At 48.0% G+C, this 11301-nt stretch overlaps 1 protein-coding gene across 3 annotated transcripts in view; it reads left to right on the top strand.

The window, feature by feature from the left end:
* The first annotated feature begins 1766 nt into the window (after window positions 1-1766).
* The window catches only part of LOC119389660 (zinc finger protein 628), a 71132-nt gene continuing 61597 nt past the window's right edge, over window positions 1767-11301 (top strand). For 2 of the 3 annotated variants that reach the window (XM_049414519.1, XM_037657019.2), the window contains exon 1: window positions 1767-2460. The gene's annotated coding sequence lies outside the window, so the exon portion shown is untranslated. Of the gene's footprint in view, window positions 2461-2627; window positions 2964-11301 lie in introns of those variants that run through there. The other variant, XM_049414518.1, reaches the window with a different exon arrangement.

The raw sequence follows: 11301 nt of genomic DNA, 5'->3' as shown, positions 1-11301 counted from the left end.
TTAACCATTATCTGAAAAGGTTTTATTGGGGCCTTGGCAGAGTCATTCTCTCCAACGTGATAGGTATTCTGAATGCTTTAGTCAAATTTTCGCGCCAGAGTGAAGTAGAAACAAGGCTTTGAAAAGCCTTTGTCGATTAAACTTTATTCACCACTATCTCATCCTTGTAATTAACACTTTCCCTCTTTCTCCCTCTTTTTGCACCATTATCTTTTCCCAAAGCTGAGTAGCAGGTCAGAACTTTAATTCAGGCCGACCTCTCGTCCCATTTGCAGTCACATTTGCAGTCACATTTGCAGTCGCTGCATATAAGTGTTGCCTGCTTGTCTTATGAGAGAAAGTGGTGTTGTGGTGAAGCCTTTTGCACGAGATAAGCCATGATGGATGCTATCATTTAGTTGGACAAATCCACTATTTAGGGAAGCACTCCTGTGCACTGGTGGAAGGGTTTACAGTATTGCAGTTATGGTTTTAGCAGTTTGTTTTTTTAGCTTTTCTTGCTGATGTTTGCTTGTTTTGCTCTTATGTATTGAAATACAGTTATTGTACATTACTGCAGTAATGCACTTTGCAAAAGTTTGTGCTAATGAGATTTTTACATGGCCTTCTGTATGTATATTTAACTAGTGTTATGACATTGGAATAGCAGCAGTGGTTCTTTTAGATGATGGCACGCTAGAAACTTTGTGCCTTTAGCTCTCTCTGAATTGCACATAATTGGGAATTGGGTGCCTTGTGATTGTATGCAGTTACACAGGTACAGATCTGTTGCTTTTTATTTTGCGTAGGGGGCATATGTGTCAAGCACCCACGTGAAAGCTAGTTTATCAAACCGTTGGCATGTTCTTGATGTCATGCGCTGGCATATCCCAGAAGCGGTGGTCGTTAGCAGAAGCTGCTTGCTCATTATGAGCCACAGTGTAGCATGTGATTATGTCGTGCGAGCTTAATTTCATTGCTGCAGACACAATGGTCCAAAAGAGAAAGGTAACCTAATCTCAAGCCTCCTGTTGGTCGCCTAGAGGTGCGCTTGCCAAGTTGCTGTCATTGCTGGTTCGCTTCTTTCTACTTGCCATATTGTACGAGTGTTATACCAGCAGTCCGTAATGGACGTACATGTTCCCTTAATCTGCTACTGCTTTCCCTCATTGAGAGAGGGAAAAAAAAGGCAAAAGTTTCTAATCGGTCGCGTTTTCTGTGCCCTGGAAAAAAAAGAGCTTCGTGTCTCGCACTCGAGCAGAAGATTGGGGGAACGAAAGCCGGAGCTACTCCCGGGGGTGGGTTGCCTCTACCATAAGAGTGCAGTCGCGAGGATCAAGCGCGTAAGGAGCTTATCCCTGACGCAAAGCGGCGCAAAAGCATGAATAGCTGCGCAACTCCCTAATCTATCTCCCGGCGTTTTTGCTCCTTTTGCCTGAGCTTTCGCAGCGCGCCCACAGCTGGCGCGCGCGTTCGTAATCGTCGCGGTGGCCGTCCCGCAGTGGCAACAAACTGTGCAGTTGAAGAATTCGGCTCCCAAGTCCAGCCATCTCGTTCTCATTTGAAATCTAAAATACCACAGATATACAAATTGTTGCGCCATCTATGTTCAGCGATAGTTACCATTTCATGATTCGATGGCTACCACTGGTGGCTACGTTAGTAGTGCGTTAAGGTTTTGTTCATTATGCGAGAGGTGGTGCTACAATTTGTCAACGCGGAGCGAACCCGGCGCGCTAGCTTGTCGAAGCATCGTGGTGGCGCGCTTGCGGTCAGCGTCAGCAGCGCTGGCGTCTCCCGCCGGCAGACGACGCGGCAGCAGCGGCGGCTGCTCCTGCCTAGAGGGAGCCGCGGGCGCCGCGAGAGGGGCCCGGCGACCGAGGCGCGCTTCGTCGAGATTGTAACGTGGTTGCAAACCCCCCTCCTCCCTCCCCCACTACCTTCCTGAACATCGATGAAAAAAAATCTTCCTTTTCGGCGCTTTTCCCGGCATTTTCGATATACGTGAGCCTTGTTTCGGTACCGTGCGGGACATCGACGAGTGGAATTAAAATGTGACAGCGTCTACCGACATGGAGCGTCTCCCGAAGCGGCTGCCGACGGACAGACCCGGTGGTGGTAATGCCGTCTGCGGACCTGGCCAGGAATGGCGCTTTTTTTGTGCATCGCGAGTGGTTTCTCTTCGAGCGCTACGAATGATTAAAAGCGAGGAGGTGATTAGGCCTACCGCTTCGGCTCGCCAACTCATCTGTCAGCGTGCGAAGTCTCCGACCGTCTCCATGGTGAAAAAACGGTGCCGAAACGAGAGGTGAACGGCGGCGGTTCCAACGCGAGCTCGTGTCCGCAGCAGGAGAGGAGCAAGAGACGCTTGTTGTCTTGATTTTTTTTTTTAAACTCGCCTCGAAAAGAAACCGACCCCGGCCCTGCTCAGCACCGCCGCTGGCTGCCACCGTCGGATTGACGCTGTCGATCTACGAACAGGTGAGTCGCACGAGCGAACACACCTTTCTTGCTATTTTTGATCGCGTTATCGGGCCCCCCACTGGCGTGTGCCGAGAGTTTAGCGCTTCGCTCGCATGTCCACCAGGCAGCGGCCTCTCCTTTTACCTCTATTTCTGACAAGCGTCCGGTGTCTCGAGACACTTGGAAACGGACCAATCCTCCTCGATGCGATAAAAAGAAAAGATAAAAGAAAGATAAATCGGCGCGTGTCGTTGACTTTGCCGGTGAGGAAGAGTGGGGGGCACTGCGTTTCACGAGCCAAGCGGCACGAGCGCGTGCATAGCGACGCGGTGAGAGAGAGAAGAAAAAAAAAACGTTCTTTTTTTTTTTAATTATCACACTCGGCCATTTTTCCTCCGCTCCCCCAAGTTCGAGGCGTTTCGTATCGTAGTGGTTCCCGAGAGAAGAGGCAAGCTTCAAGAGCGCGCACCGGGTTTCCGATGTAGGAAGTCTGCTCCTCCAAGACGCGAGAATAATACCAAGTAGGTCAGACAGCCGACCGGCAGCGGCAAGCGCGAGAGAGCGAACGCGAAAGAGAAGAAAAAAAAAAATGGGCGAAAGAAAAAAGGAGCCAGCCAGCCGGCTGGCTTTCTTGTTGTTTATGCCGCCGCCACGCTTTGCTGTGATCTTTTTTTAGTGCGCTTTTTCGCGCTGCCATTGAGCGCGCAGACGGCGGGCGGCGAGGGAAAAGAGAAGCAGCAATCGCACAAAGATAACAACCCTAAACACTTCTCTCTCTCGTCGCCTCCGCCAATGCCGCGTCGCTAGACGCCGTTGCGACGTTTGATATTTAAAAGAGCAGTACGGCCTTTTTCGGAGTTCGCGAAGGTCTCGACGGTTCTATTTGGTAATGAGACGATGTGATGCCGATTGCTGATTGTTTTTCGAGTGCCCATTCGTGTCCTTTTTTTTTTTCCCCCCATTGTGGGCAGCGCAGCTGGTTATGTCGCGCTTGCTTTTTTTCTCTCTCTCTCTCTCTTCTTGTTGGGGGTGTCTTTTCGCGGTGTTTTTGCCGGAAATGCGATAAAAAGGTAGCCGGCCGCCTCGCTCAGCTGACGGGAACGTCGCTGGCCGAACACAATTAGGCCTAATCGAACGTGCCGAACGGGTTTCTTGCGTCGCGTCTCTTGCTTGCATTGAGCGAGCGCGGACAACTGCAGCGGCGACTAAGCCTAAAACAGTTAGGCCTAAATGTGAGGCCTAATTTTTTTTTCACTTCATTTTTTTTTCTTCTGACCCCTAATGGTCGCCGAAAGGGTTTGAAAGCGAAATCGCGGGAACTGATGCTCGCTCGTCCGCGCTGGTTTGATTGTGGCTGTTGTCCTGTGTGACAAACACCATACAGCTGCTGTTTCTCTTCATCGGCGCGTTGTTTTACCCTTTATTATTTTTTAAACTGTCGAACAGTTCATCTGCCACGGTTTTGTACGGTGCTGAAGGCCGGCGTCGTCTACATCAAATCTGTGCGCAATGCAGCGTATGTGCGAGCTCGAAATTTGGTCGCAGCTTGAACTACCGGTGATTATAGAAGATGCTCAACGAATGCCTCATTCAAATGTATAAAAATTAAAAGCATTTTTTTGCTGTTGTTGCTGTTACATACTTCCGGAATGACCAGCTCATCGCTCATACAGCTTACCGTTTGTGATATTTGTCATACGTTGGTTGTCGGATTGCCTTGTGTATATCTAACCCACCCTTCCCCCCGTTCTTTTTTTTTTTTTAACCGATTGTCGAGGGAGTGACTTCGTCGTCAGCGAAGTGGTCCGATGACTCCGGCAACAGTATATATAATTGCGCGATCTCCGTGTCCAGCGTGGCAGGCACCTAATGACATGTGGGGCTAATCACTGTATCGGTTGTATAGCTTTTAATTAGATGCTTCGCGACAGCTTTGGTTCTCGTATACTCCAACATGTAGATCGATACTTGTTTTTCGACAGCATGCTCTAGCTGTCAACTACGCAGCGCCGTCCGAACCACATGGTCGACATCCCTCCTTTCCCGCGGCTTGACGCTGATCTCATACCCCTCCCCCCCCCCTTTTTTTTATTTCTACCGACTACTAATAGCGGTGCCACACGGTGCACAGTTGATCGCGATTAAGGCTGATCGGGATGAAATTTCTCAACTGTGATTGGCTCCCGTCTACAGCTTGCGTAAGATGAGCCTATCACGATCAAAGTGACCGCGTTAACGTACCTTCGCTATCGCGATTCGCCCACAGAATCGCGGCGCGCCTGCCCATCGCACGTAAAATACAGACGTGCTAGCTGGCTTCCGCTCGAACCATAGGTGCTTTTTCTCGGCTGATGTAAATACTGCGCATATCGAGAGTTAAAGGTTCGTCGTTACTACCTAAAACATCCCGTTTGGCTGAGCGGCGATGTCAGAATCCCTGACGCAATTCGCCAGGACATTCAAGTTTCCGACCCAAAACCCGCGAAACAAACGACTGTCTGTACAGGAAATTCAACTATCAAACTCTCGGTCAAAGTGCTTGACGTCAGGAAAATGAGTAAGCGCTCTTGGATGGGGCGTTTATGCATATCCTTTGAGGGAGAGGGGTAGCGATGGCTGTGGGCGGAGCTGACACTTTTTCTTGGTAGGTTGAAACCGACTACAGCGAGCTGCTTGCGTGCTGCCAACCAATCTGTGTAATGAGAGTTACTCAACGAGCAAAACAAAACGCCCGCTTTTGTTACGCGCCGCAGTCCCGGTAGTACGTGTCCCCCTCCTCCTCTGGTCCTTGACCCATTGAATCCCCCGCGGCAGTCTTTTTTCTTGGCACCTTCTCCACTCTCCGCATATGCCTTCTTCGGAGGGGAGTGCGCCCGGTTTTTTTTTAGGCTCGCTGGTTCCGATAGGCCCCTTAAAAAAGCGCTCGACATTCTTTTTAGTCATCTCGGTCGCAGCGCACGCTTGCGCATTTTAAAGACAGTAAACTTTCCCTGACCTCCTCCAGAACGCAAGTTCTGTAACTAGGTACGATGACTACATCTGTCCGGGATAAACTACCGTGTTTATTCGCCTACAAGTGGCACTGGTTATAGCGTCGGGTAACGCTGGCTACGTTCTTATTGGTGTTCATTGACGTAGCTAGGGGCGTTGAAACTCACCCCAAATTTTCGAATTTTACATATACATTTTTAAATTTAAAATTTTTCAAAATACGGTAGCGATGACGTCACTGATCGCAAATAACGTGTTGTGTGTGTGTGTGTGTGTGTGTGTGTGTAGGGGGGGGGGTGTATCACTAGGAGGTGCTCTCGCACATAAAATAATATAGTCGAAGCCGGATATATGGAATCTGAAGGGGATCACAAAATAGTTCTATATACATACGTAGGTAAATCGATATATAAGATATTGTAGTTATCGAAAATATCTTCAAGGGCATTTTACAACTGTTCGATACCGTTGTAGACTGTTATATGCGGGTTTGAGTGGAGGTACGAACTTGCATACAGAATAGTTGACCCCCGCCTACGTAAAAATCTCGGGCTAAAACATGAAGACGTGCACACGACGTCTGTGCACAGGACGAACGCTCGTTCATGGGAGTGCACAGGACGAGCGCTCCTTTAGCGCTCGTCCTTCCTGTGCGCTCTGTTCTACGCCTTCGTGTTCTAGCGCTGCATCAATCATGCAAGTATTCCAACTAGCCCAACTTTCCATTCTACAGCTTTCTTCGCTTCCTCGCATAAGCGAACGTCGTTCGTGTTGTTTCAGACCGGCAGTCGTTGTTTGTGTACACACACGCAACCACGCACGCGCGCGCACCAAGTTCACGGCGGCGGCAGACAGCTTCGCGCGTTCATCTCTGTCGGAGATTCCGCGTCTCTCTCCCTCTCCCAATCGCTCTATATGTTTCCATTAAACATTTTTTTCGCTTGTTTACGTCGGTGCCGTCGCCGCGTCTGGCTCTCAGGGTTGCCAGGTACTCGGAGGGCTACCCGCCAAATTTCCGCCCGTTAATAGCCCAAAAGTAGCCAAACGTAATTAATAAAAAATAGCCCAAAATAGCCAAAGAGAGCAAATATAGAAAAAGGTTTCTATTTATTATAATTTATACACAGAGAGTTTATACATGTCTCCAATTGTGCTGCTGCTTGCAAGATCGCGTGTGTGGTGCAGGTAGCAGAAATAGAAAGGAAATGTCACTTTATTTGCTAGAATTTCTGTTTTCTTGTTGCTCTTTATTAATTTGTTTTCTTTGAAGTGACGACACAATGTGAGGATTGTAGTCAAAGGAATGGAGAACCCCATGGAGGAGATGAATGTTTTTAGTAATTGCTCGTTTGGTATTTCACTACGTTTTTTTTTTATGTAGCGGCCGTGGTTTAAAGCAAATAACTAAAGCTAAATGATGCGGATCGCATTCAGAGCATAAGTTGGAATCCACATCAAGTTAAGCTAAAGTAAAGCGGTAAATTATAACCTTTAAAATCAACGGTGATGCGTAAAATCTGGTGATAGTAGGCATAGCACAGAAAAACGTTACGAGGGTCCAAGTTACTTCTTGCGTGCTATCATGTACACTTTATATTTAAATCCACAAATTTATTCGCCATGAGAAGGAACAACTTAGCAGCATCGCGAAACCCGGCAAAAGAAGCTTCGCCTTAAAAGGCAGGGAATATATTCATTATTACTGACTACCGTAATTGTCTGGTGGAGGCTGCTGATACCTAAAGAATGCAAACACACAGGTAAACGATAGTAGAAAGAGTGAAGTAAAGATAACTGTGTACGTAAACACTTGATTCACAACGAACTGGAGGCACAAAACCACCACTAAAGAGGAGAAAGGGCACTGAAAAACAAGCGTTTGAAGCGAAGGCAGGTAATAGCCCAAAAGTAGCCAAATAGCCAACGACAAAAAATCCCGCCAAGTCCACAAAAATGTAGCCCAATTTGGCTATTTATAGCCCAACCTGGCAACCCTGCTGGCTCTCCGTCGCGGCGCGCCGCTGCGCTGTAGCATTTTGCTTGAAGCACAGCGCCGCCGCCGCTGCTTATGCCGAGCCCTTCTCGAGTGTGGCTCGTACTCTCTCTCTCTCTTTCTCTCACACACATATTTTGGCGCTTGTTTTTTGCGTTCGACGGCGTTGCTTCCTTCTCTCTTTCCTTCTCGGAGTTTTTTTTTCTCTCCCCTCTCCGTCTGCCGCTCCCTCTTCTCCGGCTCTGTCTGGAAACGCGACTCGTCTTCTCCTCCGGCGAGGAATATTTTTTTCTTTTTTTCTATTTCCATCTTTCTTGCTTTATGGGGCTTGTTCTCTCGTGCGCGCTGCGTTCAGCGACGAAACAGGTGGCGCCGCCGACGATGACGACGGCGCGGAGAGGTACTGAACAAACACTGTTTCTCTCGCTCGGATCGAGATACCGCGCTTCCTCGCTAGGCTCGGCGACATCTATACGCTGACCGAGTAGGAAGCAAAAAAAAAAAAAGAAAAACAGATGATTTGAGAAGCGGGTGTGGAAACGGTCGACAGGGGCCTGCCACCGATGAAATTCCTCGCAACTCGGGTAGGGATCAACTCGGGTTGTTGTCGATGTAAATGCGAAAGCAACAACCCAATCATTGGAGTATGATTGAGTACAATGTTGCCAACGATACGAATCATTCGGACACCATATGGCAGCAATAGCCAATATTTGCTAATATTTAAAGTTCATTGTCTGTCTGTCTGCCAGTGCTAACCAGTGCTGGTAGCATGCGAGAAAATAGAGTATGCCGTGACGTCACTGTTCGCAAATCAGGTGCCGTGGAATGGAATTGGGGGAAGGGTATCACTAAAGAGTGCTCTTGCACATAAAATAATGTAGTCGAACCCGGATATATCGAATATGAAGGCGCCACAAAAGAGGTAATGCGATATTCAAAATATCTCATATATCGAAAATACATATATTCAGTAGGATTTTACAGCTGTTCGATATACACAATAATTCGTTATATTTGAGTTCGGTATAAGGGGCTTCGACCGTAAAGCGAAGGGAGCTTGACGTGCGGGGTAAAGAAAACTGACGCTAAGGCTGTTGATACGTTTCTGCAAGTAATATAACGTCTATGAGCCCCGTATTTGCCATTTAGATAGGGAAATGTGCCGTATTACGCAATCGATAAGCATCTGACCGCCTGGTTCGATGGTGTTAGTTTTGCTCGTGAAATTCTTCGGATTACCGTGCCATTCTAACGTATGCCGTCGAGGCGCAGCGCAGCTCGAATCGTCACCACAAGAGACATTTCGCTGCTTAGAAGGCAGCTGATGTAAAGCTGTGCTCAAAGCTTTAAAAAGTAGCTAGCTCTCTCGTGTTTCTGACAGACACACCTGCCGCACATAGCTGATAAAGGTTAGCTCTCATCTGCTTCGTTGTCATTACTGACGGTCAGTGTGCGTTTACACATGGTATTGCGCGTTTTTTGCTTGTCTAAGGCCGGCTGTATACACTCCAAGAAGAAAGAAAAAAAAACTATGCATTAATCTTTGCGGTGAGTATTCACATAATATGACCCTGTTTAAAGAGAGATCTTAACTCTCTTTTGGGTCCCACGACTCGTCGACGATAGTGTAATGATTTCCATAGAGAGTTCACGTATCTCTTTAAAGAGAGTCATATACGTGGCAAGTCAGGACTCACATGAAAAAAGAGTCAAAGGACTCCTTTCTATTTTTATTTTTAATTTATTATTATTATTATTTTTTTTTTTTTTGCTTATACAGTGTATGCTCCACCCCTGCAGCTGGACATCGCTGCTCGTAAAAAGGTTGCTGCAAAGATGTTGGATTAGAGTGCTGCTACGTGAAGAAGAAACCAAAATGTCTACGCGATGGAGTGAAATATAGTAGTCGAAGCGCCCGCCCTTGCCACTGGCGAGATCGATGGGCTGCATCCCGCTGTAACGCCCTTCGCGCCGTACGGAAATACGTGGAACAGTCGCGTAAACCCGATTCGTTGACCTAAAGACGCATCCATCATCTTTCTTTCTTTCTCTTCTTTCTTTCTTTCTTTCTTTCTTTCTTTCTTTCTTTCTATCGCACTGCGCAATGCTCCCTTCTAACGTTTCCCTTCCTCCATGGCGGAAAAAGCACCCACGTGCTTAGCATTGCAACAGTCCCGTTGCTACAGGCAACAACGACGGTCATGCGTGTAACAGTGAAGTGAAACTATGAAAAAGGCAGCGGCGAAATGCGGCAACGTGAAGTGAGCAGTGACTTCGCAAAAAAACAACAAAAAAAAGATCGGATTTCCACATCAGAAACGGCTGATCGCCGAGAAGCCCACGATCGAGAGATCATCAATTTTTGGGAAACTGCGCACACGAAATACGCGTGTGACTGCTGGACCTTCGAGTGCCGAATTTGTGTGCACCCGCATTTCTGTGCACTCGCCGGCTCCGGGTTTTGCGCGAACTATGCCGCCGCCACCGAGATCTGCAACTCGTATAAGCTTCGCTCAAAATCTCTGCCTAGCTTACGTAAGGCTCACGAGGAAAGTCTTAGTGTGAGCTGACGATTCCATCCCGGTGACTTTCTGCGAGCCTTCCGCACAGCCGCCATCTTGTGTGGACGCGGCAAAGGTTGCAATGTTACGTTTTTCTTCTTGTACTTCGATTCATGTCTTTGCGAAAGCTGTCTTTTTGTTGCCGCTTCGTCAGGCTTCGAGTGAGACCAGAGATGACCATTTAGCTGTCGTTTAGCAGCACAGCCTGTTTCCAGCAACGGTTCAGCGCACGTTATTGATGGCCGCTCACTTCGCCAAGGGTCGGAAGTCATTATTATCTGCTCTTCGACCGAAGTCAATTTTTTTAAGCGCAGATTTTCGCGCCTATAACGATCCTACGCGGGCTTTCTTTCATTCTTTCTATCTCTTCCTGTGCTTCATAAAATGTCGCGACGAGTCGACTTCTGTAGTACGCGCTATGTGTGCTCCGTTTCGAGGTAGCAGCAGCAGCAGCAGCAGCAGCAGCATGCAGCAGACTCGCTGAAGCAGCTTGAGCGACAAATGTAGAGGCTGCACCTTTCGCGACTGAGACCTCTTTTGTTATTTCTTTTCCTTAGCCTGCGATGGGCTGACACTGCGACGTGTAGCCCATCGCACGACCTCCTCTATAGAATGCTCGAGCGTTAATGCCAGCCCGCTTGTTATATAAACTCCTTTATTATTTTTTTTTTCAAAACCCTTCACTAGCCATGGCGAAAATTACACTTGAAAAACTGTCTGCCGTATAAGTGGTTTGCAGAGCAACGCGTTGGCGAATTGCTCTCCACGTCCAACGCGGCTCGAAATTTATTGCCAATTATCCGACTTGAATACGGACTGCGTCGTCCTTTATTATGTTTTTTTTTTAATTTATCTTGAAGATCTCGCTATACCTTGACTACAGTGAGCTATGTACCTTGACCGACGTGGAACGCGACTATATAGCGACGTACTTTTTTTTATTAAGCTCGGGGTGCGTCGCCCTCCTCCCGCCGATTTATCGCCGCGCGGCGCAATAAATACACGCCGTTTTAATATAATGGCCTAAGTGCTTGTCTCGTCTCGTCGCGTCTACTTTGGATCCGTAATACGAGGGTCACTCGCTGTTACTGCACGGGCATTTTGCCTGAGCGGTCTCCCGAGATTCGCAGCTATAGAGCGCACGCACGCGCTGCTGGGCACTCGGATCTTGGAAGCCATGACAAACGCGCCGGCGCCGCCGCCGCGCTTGTTGGCGCGACGCCGAAAATACATCGGAAAGCGCTCCCATGTGGTTTCCGCGTCAATGCAAATTGAGGTTGAAATTTCGGATTTAGGTGGGCGCAGAAAGAC

This window comes from Rhipicephalus sanguineus, chromosome 4 (genome assembly GCF_013339695.2).
Source record: "Rhipicephalus sanguineus isolate Rsan-2018 chromosome 4, BIME_Rsan_1.4, whole genome shotgun sequence".
NCBI classification, from domain to species: Eukaryota; Metazoa; Arthropoda; class Arachnida; order Ixodida; family Ixodidae; genus Rhipicephalus; species Rhipicephalus sanguineus.
Note: the sequence above shows the minus strand (reverse complement) of the source record. Positions and strands in the feature narration are given on the sequence as shown.